Source organism: Carcharodon carcharias, chromosome 6 (genome assembly GCF_017639515.1).
Source record: "Carcharodon carcharias isolate sCarCar2 chromosome 6, sCarCar2.pri, whole genome shotgun sequence".
Taxonomy (NCBI): domain Eukaryota; kingdom Metazoa; phylum Chordata; class Chondrichthyes; order Lamniformes; family Lamnidae; genus Carcharodon; species Carcharodon carcharias.
The window spans coordinates 82,314,117-82,336,448 of record NC_054472.1 but is presented as its reverse complement, the minus strand read 5'-3'; positions in this window follow the sequence as shown (position 1 = coordinate 82,336,448).

Here is a 22,332-nt window from a genome sequence, read left to right as displayed (position 1 = left end):
TCCTGGTTCTGGACTCCCCCACCATCGGAAACATCCTTGCTGTATCTACCCTGTCTAGTCCTGTTAGAATTTTATTGGTTTCTTTGAGATCCCCCCTCATTCTTCTGAACTCCAGCGAATATAATCCTAACTGACTCAATCTCTCCTCATACATCAGTCCCACCATCCCTGGAATCAGTCTGGTAAAGCTTTGCTGCACTCCCTCTATAGCAAGAACATCCTTTCTCAGATAAGGAGACCAAAACTGCACACAATATTCCAGGTGTGGTCTCACCAAGGCCCTGTACAGTTGCAGCAAGACATTCCTGCTCTTGCACTCAAATCCTCTCACTATGAAGGCCAACATACCATTTGCCTTCTTTAACACCTGCTGCACTTGCATGCTTACATTCAGCGACTGGTATATGAGGACACCCAGGTCTCATTGCACATTCTCCTCTCTCAATTTATAGCCATTCAGATGATAATCTGCCTTCCTGTTTTTGCTACCAAAGTGGATAACCTCACATTTATCCACGTTATACTGCATCTGCCATGCATTTGCCCACTCACTCAGCTTGTCCAAGTCACACTGAAGCATCTCTGCATCCTCCTCACAGCTCACCCTCCCACCCAGCTTTGCATCATCTGCAAATTTGGAGATATTACATTTAGTTCCCTCATCTAAATCATTAATATATATTGCGAATAGCTGGGGTCCCAGCACCAATCCCTGCAGCACCCCACTGGTCACTGTCTGCCATTCAGAAAAAAGACCTGTTTGTTCCTACTCTTTGTTTCCTGTTTACCAACCAGTTTTCTATCCATCTCAATACACTAACCCCAATCCCATGCACTTTAATTTTACACACTAATCTCTTATGTGGGACTTTATTGAAAGCTTCCTGAAAGTCCAAATGAACCACATCCACTGGCTCCCCCTCATCAACTCTACTAGTTACATCCTTGAAAAGTTCCAGTAGATTTGTCAAGCATGATTTCCCTTTCGTAAATCCATGCTGACTCTAACCGATTCTGCCACTGTTTCCCAAGTGCTCAGCTATTAAATCTTTTATAATGGACTCTAGAATTTTCCCCACTACCGACATCAGGCTGATTGGTTTATAATTCTTTGTTTTCTCTTTACCTCCCTTTTTATATAGTAGGGTTACATTAGCTACCTTCCAATCTGTAGGAACTGTTCCAGAGCCTATAGAATCTTGGAAGATGACTACCAATGCATCCACTATTTCGAGGGCCACTTCCTTAAGTACGCTGGAATGTAGATTATCAGACCCTGGGGATTTATTGGCCTTCAATCCCATCAGTTTGGCCAATACCATTTCCCTACTAATACTGATTTCTTTTAGTTCCTCCCTCTCACTAAACCCTGTGTTCCCCAACATTTCTGGTATGTTATTTGTGTCCTCCTTTGTAAAGACAGAACCAAAGTATGTATTTAGTTGGTCAGCCATTTCTTTGTTCCCCATTATAAATTACCCTGTTTCTGACTGGAAGGGACCTACATTTGTCTTCACCAATCTTTTTCTCTTCACATACCTATAGAAATTTTTACAGTCAGTTTTTATGTTCCCCAAAAGCTTACTCTCGTACTCTATTTTCCCCTTCTTAATCAATCCCTTGGTCCTCCTTGGACTGCTTCAGTGTCTGAGGAGTCACAAATGATGCTGAACATTGTGCAATCACTAGCGAACATCCCCACCTTTGACCCTATGATGGAGGGAAAGTCATTGATGAAGCAGCTGAAGATGGTTGGGCCAAGGACACTACCCTCAGGAACTCCTGCGGTGTTGTCCTAGAGCTGAGATGACTGACTTACAACAACCACAACCATTTTCCTTTGTGCTAGGTATTACTCTGCCACCTATCTTCCCACTCCACCAATTTGTCTATGTCCTCTTGAAGTCCACACTGTCAACCTCACAGTTTACAATGCTTCCAAGTTTTGTATCATACCCAAACTTTCAAATTGTACCCTGCACACCAAGATCTAGATAATTAATATATATCAGGAAAAGCACGAGCCCCAAAATAGACCCCTGGGGAACTCCCCAACCTGCTCTTAATTGTCCTACCAATGGTGGCCATGCCTTCAGCTCCCTAGGTCCTAAGCTCTGGAATTCCCTCCCTAACCCTCTCCACCTCTTTACCTCACTTTCCTCTTTTAAGATCCTCCTTAAGACTTATTTCATTGACCAAGTTTTTAGCTGTCTTCCCTCAAATTGCCTTATGTGGTTCAGTGTCTAATGTTGTTTTACAATGTTCCTGTGAAGTTTCTTATGATATTTTATTACATTAGAGGCACCTGTAGTAGAAAACTTGAATATTGCTGAAAAACGAGACGTGTTGCCAAAGGTTTTCCCCTTGCGCTCATCAGGACAATTCATCATCAGGCTCATCAATCAGGATGGAATATTACTTCATGAACCTATCATTCCATTTTCCAATGTAACTTGGCTGGGGAGGTGAAAAGTTGGACAGGAAGCTTTCCTTTTGGGTTTGCAGACATTTCTGCTCAACAATGGGTTGGTCTCATTCAATTACGGTATTAATAATGAAGTGATATTATATTTTAATTATACAAACAGTTGCTTGGTAGTATAGACTTGAATATTGCTGAAAAGGGAGACATGTTGCCGAAACGTTTTGTCTCGCGCTCATCAGGACAAATGCAAGAATGTTCAATTTCAAACAATCACAACAATTTATACTACAGGAGAAAAGGTGCTGATTGTGACTTTGATTGGCTGAGGCATTGCCATGGAGAAAGCAACGGGGAACTATAGGCTCCCAAACTCCCGAGTAATTCAAATAAGGCACAAGACTTGAATGTATTCCTTTCTTTCACAGAGAATAGGTCCCTGCAGATAAATGTATGTTATTTCTAGCAAGTGTAAATGAGCCACATAAGATGGCTAAACATGAGCAATGAGATTCAGGACCACATCAGCCAGTGTAGTACTTGTAATGAAAATCAAACTAAGCAAGTTAAAGAACTGTCATGATTCAAAGCATCCCAGACAGGCCATGGATGAAGCTTGGTGTAGACCTCTTCACTCTCACTGGATCTGATTACCTCATCACAATTGACTACTATTCCGACTACTGGGAGTTAGATCAGCTGGTGTCAACAACAACCAGTGAAATTTTAGAATTCCTGAAAGCACATTTCAGTTGTCACGGCATTCCAGACATTGTGATGAGTGACAATGGCCCTCAATTCATGAGCGAGGGATTCAGACAATTCATGAATGATTGGGAAATTCAACACCACACATAATCTGTGCATTATCCCCAGTCAAATGGGAAGGCTGAGGCAGTAGTGAAAATTGCCAATGGGATCATCAAAGGGTTGACTAGGTCCAGCACAGATGTGGAACACAAGGTGTGGAGAAGCACATAGCTGAAGACATGGAAAAGAGTCCAGTCCAGCAGCTAATGTCACACTGCACCGAGACTACCTACACTTCCAACACCTAAAAAAACTACAGAGGTCAGAAGCAGTAACAGGAGCAAATTCCTTTGACAAGGTCAAAGTGAAATGACAGAAAACCAAAGGCCTGAATTTCTGTGGAGCAGCAATTGTCATTCCTCTCCTAGTTTCTTACCTGGAAAGCCAGCCATTCCTCTCTCGCCCGACCTTCCAACACAGGCCAGGCAAGAGCTGTGTAGTGCAGTGAGTTCCTGAGGCCTTCAGTGGAGGGGTGGAGAGTCAAAGGTATGGAAGCCATGCCCCCTTTTTTACAGCACTACCTCCCATAATGCAGGTAAGTTTAAAGTCCAGCCACTTTCAGAAGCCAGGGAGAAGGAAGGTTTGTAAGGTAAATGGTTAGGAATTGGGGTTGCAGTGGGGGTGGAGGGACAGAGTGGTGGGTGAGTAGAGGGGGTGGGGTCAGCTGGCCGGCAGGTGTGGGTTGGTCGGAGTTGGAGGATGGTGGTGGGAGGATGGGTGGGGGGCGGGGTTGTCTGTTGGTTGGTCGGAGAAGTCACATGGTCAGTGAGGGGATGGGAGTTGGGTGGTCAGTTGGGGGGCATCAGGAGGTCAGGGATGTTGGGTGGTCAGTGGGGGTGAGAGTTGGTCATTGGGGGAGTCAGGTGGTCAGTGGAGGGCATTGGATGGTTGTTGTGGGTGTGGGGTCGGGTGGTTGATGGGGGTGGTCAATGGCGGGGGTTGGTTAATGGGGGTGTCAAGTGGCCTCATGGGGAGGTTGGAGGGTGTCTCGTGGGGGTTAGAAGTGGTTCTAATTTTTCTAACTTTTTCTGAGTAGCTATAACTTTAAGACAGTCGGAACCATTCAAAGTTTGCAATTTATATTGCTTATATCACAATTTATATGGCTCTCAATGCAGGACAATTGTCCAATGGAAGTTTGAACTTCCTGGGCAATTGCCAGGAAATCCTTAACTGGGGACTCCTGTGGGATGTTCCCTGGCACACCCTTGAGGTACCTCCCAGTTACAAAACCCCGGAAGTTATGACAGAAACCTCACTTTGATAAAGCTGCCAAACCATTGCCAGAGGTCTTAATGCACCCCACCCTCCCTTCCCAGTGCTGTGTCTCTTGAGGATTACCTCCACTACCCCACACCCAGGAGCCTGTAAGTGACCCTGTATCAGTTTGTTTGTGATGTTCCCTATTAACTGGGTTAATACCAGTTAACTTAAGTGCCTCAACTGCTGAACAGGAAGTCTGTCCATGGGTCTTCCTGCCATGGACATAATCAGGGTGAAGGTGGTGGGGTCCCCACCCGCCATCCTCCCACCTGATTAACTGCCTCCCTGCCACCAAACTCGCCATGGGGGAGGGCATTAAATACCACCCGATGGGTGTAATGCATGTGTTTGGACAGAAAGAATTGGAACAGATTAGAAAGGACAAGCAGTTTGTTTGCTCAAACGTGTTTTTTTGAATAAATTATGTATGTGGAAGAACTTTCAAATGATGATGCATGCAATTTTTTTCTATTTTATAAGAAGGGGAATATTTGGATAAATACCTTTGTAGTTGCCATATTCATGCAACCTCTAAGGTCATGGTACATAAATAAAGGCTTAAAGTTGTAGCCATTTTAGATACCACATGGAACACAGCCTCCAATCTGTACTAGTCCATCATTTCTTCAGCATCCTCTCCCAAGTCATCAGGCCCAGCATTGAGGTGTTAATCGCTCCAAACCAGTTCCGCTGGGCAGGACATGTCAGTCGTATGACTGACACCAGACTCCTGAAGCTACTGCTCTAGTTAGAACTCAGTCATGGCAGGAAACCCCCAGGAGGACAGCAGAAACACTTCTGGGATGTTCTCAAAGCAATCCCGTTGACTCACAGAAATGCCCGGCCTGTGACTGTTCAAAATGGAGAAGGCTCCTTTGGAAAGGCAATGAGAACATCAGGAGACTTTATCAGGAATATGCAGAGGTTTGAAGTGGAGGTATTAGAGACAGCAAGCAAACCTTCAAACAACTCATCTACCCGGCCCTTCAAGCACCAACTGCCCCTAGTGTGGCAAAGTCTGCAGATCACATATTGGACTTATCGGCTATCTCTGAACCCATCAAACTGGAGTGGAAGAAAGTCATCGTTGACCCCAAGGGACGGCCTAAGAAGAAACAGAGCTCACGTCCATTATTGTTCATTTTAATGTAAAGAATGATCATCTGATCCAATGAGACATGGTGGATGTATTTTTAACAGGGACAAATTGCACAATAGAAAATAGCTTCTCATATATTTACCATATGCTCAACATGATCAAAACACTTTATTCTATAGGAACATAAGAACAAAAATGTTGTTTGAGGGGATAAAGGTCAAGGTCCATGTAGTTCACCTTCTACCATCCTTGTAGTTGCATGACACAACAATAATGGAACTGTTGATTAATCATAGCAATTAATCTCTATCAATTAGTCTACAACAGAGCCAGATATAGCTCTAAAGTCACCTGTTCCTCCCAAGTCAACCACACTTCCCATATGCTGTGTCTCAAATTACTTAGATATTGCACCCCAAAATATAATATTGTGAAAGAAACGTGCCTTTTGTAAGAATACTATGGGGATCTGATTACCTCACCTGGCTAGGCAGCTAACATGTGGATCTGATTTAAGCCAACAGCATGGATTTTGATCCCCGTTCCAGCTGAAGTAAACTCAGGGCCTGCCTCGTCACCCTACCCATAAATAAAAGCCACAAAACTTTGCCGTGTTTTGTCGAATAATCGTCAAGGACCTGCCTTTAGCAGAGAACTCAAGCAGAAGAAGTACCAAAACTATCTATTTCCACCATTTCCCCTGTTCCAGAGATTGGCCACTCAATCACTGAAATAGTTTCTGCAAACCAGTTTTGAATTTACCCTCCCTGCACCCACCCCACCCCACCCCACCTCACCCCACCTCACCTCACCCCACCCCAAACCAAACCAAACCAAATCTTCTGCTGCAAGAATAAAGGCAAGTATCCTCAAAAAAGGGGTCCAATTTAACTCATTCTTTCATGGGATGTGAGGATCACTGACAAGGCAAGCATTTGTTTCCCATCCCTAATTGCCCTTGAACTGAGGGGCTTCCAAGGCCATTTCAGAGGGCAGTTAAGAGTCAACCACACTGCTGTGGGTCTGGAGTAATATGTAGGCCAGACCAGGTAAGGACAGCAGATTTCCCACTCTAAAGGGCAGTGGTGAACTAGATGGGTTTTTATGACAACCATGGTCACTAGCTTTCAATGCTAGATTATGAATTGGATTTAAATTCTGCTAGCTACCACAATGGGATTTGAACCTACATTTCGGGACCATTAGCCTCAGCTATTTTGTACGAGTCTAGTGATGTTACCACTATGCCATTGTCTCCCCACAATGAGTGCAATATTAATGAATACACAATGAATCCATCAAGAGCAAATGAAACATCCCAAGATATTTGTATCAGAGTCCCAGATAGATGAACACTTTCTAACATGCAGCCAAAACTAAGGATAAACAGGACCACTCGTTCTTTAGTAGAGGGCACACTCTTCAAGGCTGGATGTTTGAGCTGTTAGAATAGAACAATTAGCATTATATTCAAGTGCTTAAAATCAAAGGGAATGCATGAATAAAGGTAAGGTTTTCTTTTGGAAAATACAGTTCATCCAACAAACTATTCCTTTAAAATATTTTGTATGAAGCTGAATGAAGAAATTATTTCCATACGATTGCAAAACCGTTTGATGCACCTGTGTTTATGATTTGTACTCATAAACAATCTTCTGAGGACACAGATACACTGTAATACATGTACCTCTAAGGAGGGCAATGTAGGCTTCCTTAGTATAAATATCACTGTGAGTGTGTTTATACAACTGAAATACATTTTCAAACTCACATCTATCATCAAGCCTTTGAGAGCAGAGAATCCGTTAATCATCAGGATTTATGACAACATTGGATTAGCCAAAAATAGTTAATTTCTCCTTAGAAGCATGTATTTCTGTGATTCAATAGAATTTTTGTTGAAAATTGAAAAGGCTCTGCAGAATACGAGGTCAGAGAAAGGTGAAGTTATTATGTGGAAACAATTCCCGGACTAAGGAATTCACTCATAATACAGAATTAATTACCAGGATTACCATAATAAAAGCTGTGAGTTCAACAAAATTATGGGGATCTAGGAGGTAATGGGAACCATCCAAACCAACTGAGTGTCTTTGGTAGTGCTCTAAGATGTAATCCCTGTCACTGAGGCTATAAGTTCTGATGACTTAGAAAAACAGACAGGGTGTTAGCAGCCTAGCCATCTGGTAATGTTTCTCAAGCACAGCTGTGTTAATAAAACATTTTCAAATGCAAGATAAGGAGCTTCTAAATTTTATAATTTAGAATTCTTCCTGAATAATTTGTTAGATAAAAGCACAAAAAAGTCAAGTTAATTTTTTTTTGAAGGCATTAAATAAATGGCTTCTAAAGAAGTGTGTTTGGAAAAATTCCAGTGCCTGCCAGTATGATTGTTTTAGTCTCAGTTTATTGTTGGAAACCTGAATGGTCAAATTTTAAATGTTATCATTAAAAAATGGAGATTCCACTTGATTGCACCATTTTTGTCAGTTCCATTTGCCCAAAATTAGCCAACCAAGCACACTTTGTAGTGTTTTTAGAGGTGTTGTGGTTCATTGCTGGATTTGATAGAGAGTGTTGCTGCCTCTACAGCGGGAGGGCAGGAAATTTGGTTGTCTGTCCACACAAAGGTTACATCACTTATGGGAGTTGCAGGTACAGTGCTTCTGGGTCAACAACACTGCAGGATATGGAGGAGAAAGGGAAAGCTCTATGCTTGCCCTCTATCATCTTGAAGCCAGACTTATCCAAGCACTTTGATAGTGACAGGAGGCTGTCTGTCGGTCAATGCACCCGACATCTTACTGTACAGGCTCATCAGTGTTCTCCTGTATGCCACCCCATTGAGTTTTTCATCTGAATCCCCTGTCACAGAACTCATCTGCAACCTCGCCCTCTGATGAGCTGAAAAATAAATCACCCTTCAACCCTGGATTGGTTGCAGCCCACTCATACCTGAATGCCTCACCATGTGTTGATCCCAACTCTCCACTTGCCTTTAAGATACATGCAGTACCAATATCTGAGCTGGTGGCAGTGAGTGTCAGATCAAATGACGCCGGGCGGAATTTTTGCAGAATTGCACTAAGTCCTGTAGAGGGGGAGTAAAACGATGTTTTACCTGCTGGCCACAATGGCAGACTTTCAGCCATATTGTCCCCAATCCGCTTCATTGTTTATGCATTCCTGGGAAACACACCGTTTCCATGGCTGGTGGGCTGTCATTTGCCCACTGGCCATCACCTGATGGCACATCAATTGGTGGAGGGGCCATGTTTATAGTTCAGGTGCAAGCACAGTGCTCATTGCTTCCAGGTCACTACCACTGCCTGGGAGACACGGCCAGGAAAGGGAAAAAGACCACAGCTCCCCGCTTCAACAACAGGTTCCTTGAGTGACTGCTGGCTGCTGTGGAGGCAGGAGGGGCAGCAACATAACCAAGCCGCTTGGGAGGTGGTGGCAGCGGTGGTCAGTGCCAATGCCCTTCAGAAGAGGACAGCCACCCAGTGCCGCAAGGGGAACAATGATCTCCTCCATTCTGCTAAGGTAAGTCACCCCTCTCATCACTCTCAACTCTCACACTCACAAACTCATCACACATCCACAGAGCCCTCAATCACTGCCGGTTCAAGGGACATCACCATTCACTCTCACACACACTTTCATTGTCCTCATACCGTCCATGGGACCACTCACTACCCACACAGTCCAGATATACTTATCATCTGGCCTGGCAGGCATCTTGCTTACACTTTCTCCATCTCTATCCATGCAGGACAGGCTGGCACTCAACAAGAGGGAGAGATTGCAGACCGGTAGAGGAATGCCTGAAATCAAGGTCCTCAGGGACTTTGAAAACGGAGCCATTCAGCTGGCCAACCATGATCTGGACCGGTCATGTGCTGACAGTGAGTTCAATGCTGCTCTACCAAGTGAGAATCCAGCAGCAACATCCATCAGACAACCATGCCGTGAGTGATGTTTCACAGGCCACTGCCATGCACTAATTATGTCCCCTTGCTTTCACAGGCATATCTGCCAAACAGCTGACAGAGTCCATGACCAAGAGCCTCCAATCAAGTCCCAAAGAAAGCTCTGAAGAGGGATCTGGAGGCTCCCTCCCTGAAGTCCCATCACAGCGCTCACCCACATCCTCCACCAGCGCAGAGACACACATCTTGGTGGGACCTAGCTTTAGAGTAGCCTCGGGACCAGAGTCTGGTGAGCACATCGCACAGTCTGATCCAAAGCAGGTGGAGGCAGGGACTTCCCAGGCACTCAGAGGACTTCTGGAGCCAGAACACTTCTGAGTCCAAGTCAGGTGACAAGCCTCTGGCATCGGTTATGTCACAGTTGCTGGAGCTGCAAAGGCAAGCTGGGGAACATCAGGAAGCGAGGTCCGCTGCACTCCTCAGATTGCAGGGCACGACGGAGGAGTCTGTCTGCCTTCAGGCTGAGGTGATATTGCCATCATGCCAACACATCGAAGTTGACACTGGCAGAATGGCAGCTGCCATAAAGACCTTGGTCCAGGATGTCATTCCTGCACTGCTGCGTAGGCTGAACTCCATCGCTGATACCATAGTTGGCCTCCAACAGTGTGTACATGAGAGGAGTGCCAGGCAGCTCAATCTCACTCCAGCTACCCCTGCTTCTCAAGGACACCTGGAACCCATAGGGAACAGGATCAGCAGGTGCGCACTCCAGGCCCATCCATCCAGGTGACACAGAGAGTGTCCAGCCAATCCAACTCCCCTATCCTTGTGAGTTCAGCAGCCCCAGCTCTACAGGTTGAGGAGGATGCCACTGCCACACAGCAGGACCCTGAAAGCCAGGTGGGGCCTCCAAGTCTGGGTCCTCCAGAGGAGGCCCACCAAAGTCATCACAGACAGGTTGTCACAGTCAGCAGGCTGCCTCCATCTCCGCTGTGGATGTCCAGGGAGCACCAAAGCATAGCAGCAGGGTCAGGAAAATTAACGGGAATTAGTTGCACAGCCTGAGCATGGTTGTTAATCACTTGTACATACTGTTCACTATTGTCAATAAACTCCCAAGAATGTCTCCCTGCCTGTGGCTCCTTGTTCCGATGAGCAATGTTCTTGTCACTCAGACGTGAAACCTTTCTGCACAAGATAAAGGCAGGTGTCTCATTCCAGGGCCTCTTCCCTGTGCTCTGTGCAGCCTTCAGACCAAAGTGATGGTCTGCCCTCACACTCCCTGGAAACATTACTGATGCCTACACCTTGGCCATGCTGGTCATTGCTGCCAGAATGTAGTGGGCAGGTGCCGCAGTGTTCTCTCATTCTTCTGTGTGCTTTCAGTACCTTTAAGGAGGGGCTGACTCACATCTCTTCAGTGTCTGTGGCCACTGATGCTGTGCTCTGGCTCCTGAAGGGCTGAGTGGGGAAGGCGGACACAGCATCAGAACATCTACAATTTCATGGTTGTGTCTCTATGATATGACCCTGATCACAGAATGCAATCACACTGCCCCTGGCCAGACAGGAGTCAGACATTCTCATCTGCTATGTGTAGATTTATGGTGTGTCCTCACTGCATGTCATCATCATCCTCCTGCAATTAAGCAACTATTAGGGCCTCCACTGCATCTCCATAACAGGAGCATTCTCACAGAGGGTATTCATGCTGCCATAAGCCAAGCTGAATCAAACGTTCACAATTCGATGTGAGGATCTATGGGATCACCTCACTGCATGTGGTCATCATCGTCCACAAATCTAGAAGCTATGAGGGCCTCCTGAGGTCGCATAGCAGCTGCACATTCAGCCCTTGTGGTTGATGAAGTTCAGCAAGTGCAGCGACGGAGACCTGAGCGCCAAATGGGTGCAGTCAATCACACCCTGCAACAGCGGGAAGCCCGAGATCCGGGAGAATCCAATTGCTCTGGCATCCTGGCTTTCACAGTACCGGGCAAAATGCACAAAGTTGTGTGTCCTCGAGAAGATGGCATCCATGATTCATGGGTGTATTTGTGGGTGGCAGTTTACATTATCCCACAGAGGTTACCTGTAGAGCCCTGAAAGGAGTCACTGGCATAGAAATTGAGTGCTGCGGTCACTTTCACAGTTGCGAGCAGTGTCCTTCATGTCCCCTTGGCGCCAAGTCCTGCAGCAAGTGGCAGATGTGAGTGACCAGGTCCCCAGACATGTGCAGTCGTCAGTGACACTGGTTCTCAATCATCTGCAGGTGTGGCAGGTGGTGTCTATAGACCCTGGGTGTCGCTGGGCACCAACCAGCCATGGCTCACTGTCGCTCTTGGGCAGTGTGTGCGGGAACCCCTGTTGCCCCTTCCTCCCGAAGTTGCTGCTCCTGCCTTTGTGCGGCCAGGAGTCTCAGTCACTCTCCCCTCCATCTTCTCCACTCTCTGTAAGCCATCAGGCATCCAGCTAGGTCACCAGGCTCCATGATCCTGATGTGTCCCTCCTGCGACATGAAAGAGAAACAGAGACGTGGTTAGCGTGGGTGTACTTGGCACCTTTCCTGGCCCTGGGTGGTGGCCCCTTAACACTTCCCAGAGAGTGCTGGCCACCCCTCGGATGGCCACAGGTGAGTGCGCTATATGGCTGCTCCTAACCGGGATTCTGAGATTGCAAGTGGCTGTGAGAGTCTCCAGCAGTGACTACTACATGGCCAGCATTGGTGAGGAGATTGTACAATGGTGCAGTCCAACTGCTCTGTAGTCCAGTAAAGTGATTGCGGACTTGCAGTCTGTGCCATGCAGCAGGGGGGTGGTGGTGGGGGATGGAGTGGGGGGTATTGGGGCTGGGGGATGCAGTGGCTGGGGGGTGTAAGGTCTGGAGCAGTTGTTGGCACTTTGCTTGCATGGGAGGGCAGACCCCAATCATATCACTATGGCTGCGCCTGAAGTGCCTCAGTTGCAGAGGAATGGTCAGTTTATACAGTGTATAACTGGCCACTTCCCTCACCTATCCTGCCCCCCACCTCGATTTCTTGTGCACGGGATCCAATGCCAGGGCAGCAGTTGCCCCTTTGCCCCTGCCGACAACAGTTGGCCCCAGACACCCTCCGACAACAGTGGCTTCAGCGGCTGGACAGGAGTTTTCCCTGGAAACCACCCCCCCAACAACAGTGGCCTCTGTGGCAGGCTGGCACTTCACCCCACCGCCCCTCTCCTCCCCACCACACACACCACCACCACCACCAACCCCGCCCCCTGCACCCCCCCCCCCCCCCCACCGCCCCCCACCCCAGATGCTCCTGAAGCCTGCAAAGCAACAGGCGATCCTGACGAACTCTGCAGGACGATGCCGTTCACTCACCTTCAGTTCCCCCAAAGTGAAGGCCACCAAGTGCATGTCACCTGTGTGCTGTTTGCTGTTGTGAAACATGTGGACATGCTTTCCCGCCGACGTGGACAGATGATCCAGTGGTGATCCAAGGGCCTGGCCTTTTAATGATATGCTGAAGTATTACAATGAGCTCCCTGACGACCGTTGGTGGGAAATGCAGCCCCTCGTTGGCGGACTGAGCAGATGATCACGACCAGCCTTCCCACCATCGTGAAACCGATTGCGCCATATTGTCTGAGCATGCCGCCTATCCCCAGTGGGCACAGAAAATTCAGCCCAATGTCTCTTCATCAGTATGAATAAAATATTCTCAAAAATGGTGCTATAGTTGTTTGCCAAACAGACTCCTACCTTGCTGAGGTTGAACAGCAAATCTCTGACATTTCCTCCTACCTCTATCTTTACAATGACCCTACCACTAAACATCACACCATCATTTTTGTGACCATCATTGACCTAATCTACTCAGAAGATCATCGCTCCACAGCCTCCACCACAAAGACCCCAAACCCTGCACAACCTACTTCTACTATCTTTCAAGATCCACAAATTGGACTGCACTGGTAAGATGCATTATTTCAACATGTTCTTGCCCCACAGGACAGGTCTTCCTGATTTGACCCTATTTTTCCTTTGTCCAGTTTCCCTTCCCACCTACAACCATGACTCTTCCAATACCCACAGACCACTTTAGCAGTTTATGTCTTTGCTCTATCCATCTCCACCTCCCTCCCTCATCTGGGTGGTGTGAGGACTTGCCATTCCTTCCTTGAATAAAGACCCAAGCAGTCCCCATCCACCACCATCCTCTGTCAGCTGGCTGAACATGTACTCACATTTGTCATAATCTCAGTTAGAGACCAGTAACTTTTAAAATAAAAAGTAGAAGAAATCCAAAATCTCAGTTATTTACAAAAAGAATGAAGCTTCAACATTTCATGGTTTGAAACAGAAGATTTTTTACTGTACAGGAGTCAAACAAAGCAAACACTAAATACCATTTAAAACTTAAAGTCAACATTAGTTAAACATCAATTAACAGACAAATTATGATCACTTTTAAACTATAAATTACACATTAAATAGCAGATACAACTAAGACAGGTCTTACGAATTGGCTTGGCAGTCTACTCAGCATATAGGTCATTAAGCTCAGTCACAAAGTCCTTCAAAACTCCGTCTTCCTTCCAAAGAATTTCAGCTCTTCTTCTCCTAGGAACCAGTTTGATCCCCAGCCAACAGCAGTGCACAACCAACTTGAGTTCCATGGGTATGAGCTTCACCAAAAATGGCACACGCCTGCAGAACTCCTGATCTCAGTCTGGATGGTGCAGATCCACCAATGTTATCTTCAAGTAATAGAAACAGCTGCAGTAACTGTGTACTTGTTTATTCTCAGCTTCTGGGTCTAGAGGGTTTAGACTAGGTTGAGAGAGGTGTGGAAACCTGAGGGCAGGTTCAGATAGGACAAATTCAGAGCAGGGAATGGGCGATAGAAAATTAACAAGTGACTCTAAAATAAAGAAGAAGCAAAGGTCAAAAGGTTTACAGCACAGAAATTTGGCAATGTCAAAAGGTATTTAATTAAATGCAAGGAGTCTAGCAAACAAAGCCAATGAGCTGAGGGCACAGATAGACACATGGAAGCATGAAATAATTTCTATAATGGAAACATGGCTTAAAGAGGGGCAAAAATGGCAGCTCAAAATCCCTGGATATAGGCTTTTCAGGCAGGATAGAGAGGGGGATATAAAAGATGTGGGTGTAGCCTCACTGGTTAACAGAACAATTACAGCTGTGAGGAGGAATGATATGCCAAATGAATCATCAAATGAGGCTACATGGGTTGAGCTCAGGAATAAAACGGGGGCAACCAGACTACTAGGAGCGTACCATAGACCCCCAAATAGTGAGAGGGAGATAGAAGACCAAACATGTAGGCAAATCTCTGAGTGCAAAAACAATAGGGCAATAATAGTTGGGGACTTCAACTACCCTAATATCAACTGGGATACGAACTGTGTAATAGGCTCTCACGGCACAAAATTCTGGAATTGCATTCAAGAAAACTTTTTTAGCCAACATGTAAGAGGGAGTGCAATTGTAGATTTAGTCTTAGGAAATGAAACTGGGCAACTGGATCAAGTAGCAGTGGGTGGCCATTTTTGAAGATTGTAACCATAATACGGTTGGATTTAATATAATCATGGAAAAGGATAAAGATATAATAAAAGTTCTAAATTGTGGAAAGATAAATTTTATCAAGCTGAGAGGTGATCTGGCAAAAGTGGGCTGGTTGCAGCTACTTGAAGTGACACTAGTGGGAGGCATTCAAAAGCGAGATTCTACGGACACAGTGTAAACATGCCCTCACAAGGAAAAAGGGCGATACTAGAGCCCCTGGTAATCCAGAAGCATACAAGGTAAGATAAAACAGAAAAAGAAAGCTTATGACAGTCACAAAAAACTTAATACTGTAGAAATCCTAGAGGAGTGTAGAAAGTACAGGGATGAAGTAAAAAAGGTAACTAGGAAAGCAAAGAGGATACAAAAAAATATTGGCAGGTAAGTTCGAAGAAAACCCAAAGATGTTTTACCAGTGCGTTAAGAGCAAGAGAATAGCTAAGGAAACATAGGGCCTATCAGAGATGTTCATAATAACTTGTGGGTTGATGCAGGAGATGTGAGCAGGGTTCTCAATGAGTACTTTGTCTCTGTCTTCACTAAGGAGAGGGATGATGCAGAAATATTAGATACAGTAAGCATTGTGAGAGAGGATGTACTGGAGGGACTGACATCCTTGAAGGTGGATAAATCACCAGGGCCAGATGGATTGTATCCCAGACTGTTAAAGGAAGCCAGGGAGGAAATAACGAATGATCTGGGGATCAGTTTCCAATCCTCACTAGATACAGGTAAGGTACCAGAGGATTGGAAGTCTGCAAACATTGTACCATTATTTAAAAGGGGTGTGAGGGATAGGCAAAATAATTATAGGCTGGTTAGCCTGACTTCTGTGGTGAACAAATTATTAGAATCAGTTCTGAGAGACACGATAAACTGCCACTTAGAAACTGTTTGATCAGGGATAGTCAGTATGGTTTTGTTAGGTCATGTCTTACTAATTCAATCAATTTTTTTGAAGAAGTAACAGGAAGGATTGATAAGGGTAGTGTAGTGGATGTTGTCTACATGGGGCATTTGACAAAGTCCCACATGGCAGGCTTGTCAGAAAGTTAAAAGCCCATGGCGAGTTGGATTCAAAAAATGGCTCAGCGACAGGAAACAAAGGGTAATGGTTGATGGATGTTTTTTGCAAACGGAAAACAGTTTCCAGTGGTGTTCCACAGGGCTCAGTGTTGGGTCCCTTGCTGCCTGTTGTATATATTAATGATTTGCCCGTAAATGTGGGTGGCATGATTGGGAAATTTGCAGATGACAGAAAAATTGGCCATGTAAAGGATAGCTGTTGTCTGCAGAGAGATATCAATGGTTTAATTGAGTGGGCAGAAAAGCAGTGGGTGGAAACCAATCCAGAGAAGTGTCAGGTAATGTATTTGGGGAGGGCAAACAAAGCAAGGGAATACACAATAAATGGGAGGACATTGGGAGGGGTAGAGGAAATGAGAGACCTTGGTACACATGTCCAAGGTCCTTGAATGTGGCAGGACAGGCAAATAAGGTGGTAATGAAAGTATGCGGAATGTTTTTCTGTATTGCACGAGGAATAGAATACAAAAGCAGGGATGTAATGATGGAACTGCATAAAACGCTGGTTAGGCTACAGCTGGAGTTTTGTGTATAGTTCTGGTCACCACATGACAAGAAGAACATAATTGCTCTGGAGAGAGTACATAGGAGATCTACAAGAATGTTGTCAGGACTTGAAAACTGCAGCTATGATGAAAGATTGGATAGGCTGGGGTTTCCCTTGGAGCTGAAGAGGCTGAGGGGTGACCTGATTGAGGGGTACAAGATCTTGAGGGGCCTAGATAGAGCAGAGAGGTCAATTACCAGGAGGCACAGATTTAAGGTGATTGATAGAAGGGCTAGAGAGGACATGAGGAAAAACTTCTTCATCCAGAGGGTGGTGGGTGGAATTCACTGCCTGGTTTGGTGGTGGAAGCAGAAACACTCAGTTCATTTAAAAGGCACCTCAATCTGCACCTGAAGTGTTGCAACCTATAAGGCTACAGACTGGAAGCTGGGCATTGGGATTAAAATGGGCAGCTATTTTTTCTTTCTTTCTCAGGCTGTGCAGATACTATGGGCTGAATGGCCTCTTTCTGTGCTGTAACTTTTCTATAGCCTATGGTTCTATGGTAGACTGTTGCCTTTAGCCTGCCTGTACTGCACCACTGGACTCATCAACTTCTCCAGAGCTTGGTTTGACCTATGTCCGTTGATATGTCTGAACCAGTTTCAGGCTCCCCAGGAATTTTAGTTTCAAATCTCAGTTACAGATTTTGTTCCCTTAGAAACTGGGAGGGTCAGTTTCCTTTCTCTATTTCCTTTTTCAATTTCCCTTTTCAGTCCCAAAAAATTAAGCTTTGTCCGCAGTTACCTTCACACATTGAACAATACCTGTCAACCAGTCATTTCAATTTTCCAACCTACTTGCACCCTGACCTCTTTGGCCTCAGCCTTCTGCAATGTTCCAATGAAACTGACATAAACTCAAGGGAAAGCATCCCAGGGCTGGGGTTGGTCTATGCCAGCAGCATGAAACAAGCCCAAAGTGAATTGGCAGCTGATTTTGCACCGTGCCTAATCTTTCCACTGAAGTTCACAGAATGATAGTTCAAACACTTTTTGGAAACTTGTTTCTAAGTCTCACTATTGCTCTTACTTGGCAATATTTTCTAAGTCAGTGTAAAATAAAAACAGGTGCAGTGTATAACAAGCTGCCAATTCATTATGAGCCCGCTTTCTGTTGCTGACATAGACTCATTTTACCATCCTCACTTTTTGATTAGTCACTTTGCAGTCTTTCAAACTCAAAATTAAATTCAGTAACCTCTGGTCATAATCCCTGCTCCTATTTCTCAGAAAGCAGTTATTGGTCATGGTTTTGCCATGATCAGTTACAGCTCCTATTTGTTTCCTTACTTGTCCCTTTACAATTCCATTTTGCCTTGCACCATCATGCCTTTTGCCATCAAAGCAATCCAGCTTTCAGCCCTATCACAAATCTTTTTATTCTTTCCTCCCTTCCTCTCCCCACCACTTTTATAATTTGTTAAAAAAAACTGTTTCATCTCTAAATTCTTCTGGTTTCTCATTTTGAATGTTCCCAGCATGTTTCCTCCGTCAATGTGGCGAGCTCCCACATGCATGCATCCTGCCAGCAATATTCGGAACTCGGTCCATTGGTTAGAGCCAAAACACAAGCAGTATGTGATTGTATTGTTTATAGGCCAGAGATTGGCAGTGAAAGGGGTGATAGTGAGTGGGACTGAACGTCATGAGGACATGAATCAGGGGAGACATTTTTAGGTCGGTGGACGGGTGCGATCATTGGCTGGGATTGACCAGGGAATGGAACGCCAACCACGATCGGCCCCGACCACAATTTCATGCTCACGGGCCAATTAACAGGTAGCCAGCACGAAAAGCATGCTGAGAAGCTGGGGACAGGAGGAGGGCAGGTGTTGATGTCATCGTGGGTGTGGGCATATGCGCAGTGAAAGCTCCCTGCAGGCAGAGAACTGCCTCAGGCAGCTGAAGACCTGAAAAGCATTAAATAAATGTTTTAAAATCAGAAAAAAATGTGCAAGCATCAAAATCAGTCACCTGAATACACACATGATAAAATTTCAGTCCATAGATTTTTCTTTTTCTTTCATTTAATAAAGTAAACTATACTGGGTGAGGTTTCATGAAAAATACAAATTCCGCCTGACCAATTTGCTCATCTGCCAACTGTAAGGTTGGACGGACCATGAAAAATCAGAGACAATTGCACCTTTAATTACCTTAATTGTCCTCTTAATTGTCAGCGGGCACCCATCCGACTTTTGCACGTGCCCGCTGACCGAAATATCGCGTGAGCGTTAGATGACATCGGGACGCTCGTCCAACGTCACCTTGTGCGATTTCGCTTACCATCAAGCTGGGCATGTGTCCACACCCACACGCCGACCTAAAAATTCTGCTCAGAGTTTCTAATGGCAATGAAAACCGATGCAAACATGATGGGCCAAATAGCCTCCTTCTGCACCATAACAATTCTGTGATTCTGTAAAATGAGATAAGGACCAAGGGTAGAAATGTAGATGTGGCAATAGGCAGTCTGTATTTGGATATAGGGTTTCTAACATGGGTCCAACAAGGCACCAAAGTTGCACACTGTCAGATTAAGGCTGATTAGCAACCAGCTGAGAAGGGGAATGGAATTGAGAGAGCTTCTACCACTCAGAATACTCAGCTGGTATTCATCTGCTTTATCCTCAGCAAATAGTCACAGAGGAGTTGCACATTAATGGAGTGAAAGCCCTCGCAGTTCATGACACCTCCACTAGTATATGTAGCAACATTCAGAATTGTATCTGTGCAATGAATGACACTCCAGACTTCGGCAAATCCAGCAATCTGGACTAAAGCCAGAGCTCTGTTATGCTATTTTCAGTTTAACTGGTGAACTTATTGCTCTGGCACAGTCACATGCTTTAAACCAGGGACAGCATCTTCCCGCTTGCCGATGCGTAAAATGACGCGGGGTACGTCGGGTGTGCATCTCGATGTCACCCTGCATCATTTAGATTTGCAGTACGGCGGGCGCGCAGCCGATTCAGCTGCGCAATCGCTGAACCATCAACAGCCTATTAAGGCCATTAAAAAACTAATTAAAATGATTAATGGATCTGCCAGTCCAACCTTAAGGTCGGCGGGCAGGCCGGGAGCTCTGGCTGGCTTCAGAAAATACATGAAACCTCATCCACGGTGGGATGAGGTTTCATGAGTGTATTTAAATTTTTATGAAATGTTTCAATAAAAGTTATGGACATGTCCCAACTCATGTGACAGTGTCACATAAGGGGACATGGCAGGGAAATTTTTTTATCGCCTTTATTTGAAGTTTTCAATCGAAGCCAATCTCCTTGAGGTAGCATTTGCCTCAGGGAGATCTGTGCACTTCCAGCTGAGGGAATCCACACCCCCCACCCCCCAACCGCCGCTCACACAGGGAGCGCAGACGTCGCGCTGGGTGGGCCGTAATTGGCCCACCCACATAAAATGGCAGCGCCCTCCTGACCGGAAACGCCGATCGGAAGGCCACCCGCCTGCACCTGCACACCTCCCACTCTTCCCCCCGATGGGGGGGGAAATGTTGCCCCAGATAAATGCACATAGGCTGGTGTGACTGTTATCCCCAGGATAGTCTGAAGGTGGAGGCAAAGACAAAAACATTTGAAGGATTCAATGATCTTTACAGCAACAGGCAGTGTTTTTGCTCTGGAGGTGGACAAGTCACCCCTTCGGGTGTTATGTAACTCCAACACTGCCTCCCTGATGAAGCATAACCTCCTCATGTATTGCTCTGTTAATGTCCATAAATGTCCTCCTTTTCCCATATACCTACATACTCAGTTACTCATTTTCAAGAAAAGGGCAGGTAACAGCAGACCTTCTACTACTGAGTTAAGTTACCAGAATCCTTGCATTCTTCATTTTAATTAAGCCAGGAGGGATTTCCATTGAGACCACTGTATTCCAAGGGTCTAGAAGTAGGGTCACCAAAAATAGTTCCTACAAACCCCCCCCCCCCACTCACATGCACAGTGCAGAAAACTCAAATGTATTCATATGAACACGAAACACCATTTAATGGGAGCTTGTACCTATAAATTCTTTGGTGCTCAAATGATAGGCCATGCAGTTATGTTTATATGGTCATTTGATTGTGAAAAGCAACAAGTGTAAATAAGCTATAAATGACCTGCTCATTTCCATGTCATTGTGAAATTGGCACCCATTTTGAATGAGAATTCCTGCTGACCCACCAGAAACTTGAGTGGCTGAACTGCTGATTCCACCCATTTTCACATTCCATTGGCATCTATTTCTTGGGTGGGGGCATGGATTATTGGCCTTGTTCAGTGCTAAGGCAGCTTATTTGGTTACCAACAAGACAGCTTTTCAAAAGGGATATTTACATTTGGAGGGCTGGGCTACGTGAGAACTGTTCACTGTCTTCCATTTGATTCCGATGTTTAACTCCATCTGTTTGTGCAAATTAGATTTTCTACTTTACAGCAGGTGTTTTCCAGTTCAAATCCTTTGACTTGCATTTACATTTGGGATGGAGATGCACCATGGCCTTTTTTTGGACACAGTCAATGGTGTGCTTTCAGCGCACCCATGGACAAAGATCAAGATTCAAAATTTGTCTGAATTCAGTCTCAGGTCTTTTGTAATGATTGAAGTGAGTGACTTGTGCCACAGAAGCAACTTACTCATTTCCATCCCTCCAATTTAGGCTGCTTACCTCACCAGCAGCAGCCCTTACATAAGTCCCAGGTAGGAGGAGAAAAGGAGAATATGATGAAGCCATTCACAGCTTGCACAGGTTGTCAGGGGTGCCTGTAGAGCCAGAAGGAGCATTTCTGTTCCTCTTGGCTCCACAGAAAGTTTATTTAAGTTTACCTCTTGTTGGTTGCTGCATCGACAAAAGCCAAGCTGAATAGGCTGGAATCCAATATGCTGAGTGCCATCTGTTTTCAGGAAGGGGTCCTAAAAAATACATTATGCTTCCCATTTACATAAGCTAAAGGTCTAAAGTCTGTTTTAGGTGGCTGCTGGGGATGCACAGTGAACAGTGTAATATTTGGCCACTGTGATAAATGTTTAATCCAGTTTGTCATAAATGGACTGGACTGGAATAACGTAATAATGTTAAAAAGTGAAGTTTCAGTAACATTTTTCTATAATGTTATATTTTTGTCTATAGTCCCCTGGTATCACTGCCAGGTATTGCAGCAATATCCTAACAATTCATTTTTAAAAGCATTTTTTGCTTAATCTCATCATCTTTGTAACTAAAGGAAAATATTATGACAAGCATTTTGTAAGATTGACTAAGCAATGGGTATTTAAAAAGAAAATGAACTTCAGTGAAAGCTAGGAAAAGCTTTAATTTTTGAACTGTCAGGGTGCCAGCATTCTGAGCCATATATTGTTTCTCATAAACTGAGTACATGCCCTATAAATTGTCTTTATTCCAAGTTTCTTCCTGTGTTTTGTGTTGGTTTTGCAGTTCTGCAAGAATTAATGTGACATTTATACTGGTGCATTGCCTTTGGAGAAGATCCACTCCGTGTGAGGTAAGAATGGAGGTGAACATAATTGTTGACAAGATTATAAACTCTCCTGGACAGTTTGCCAGTAACGCATTCCAGAATCAGCAC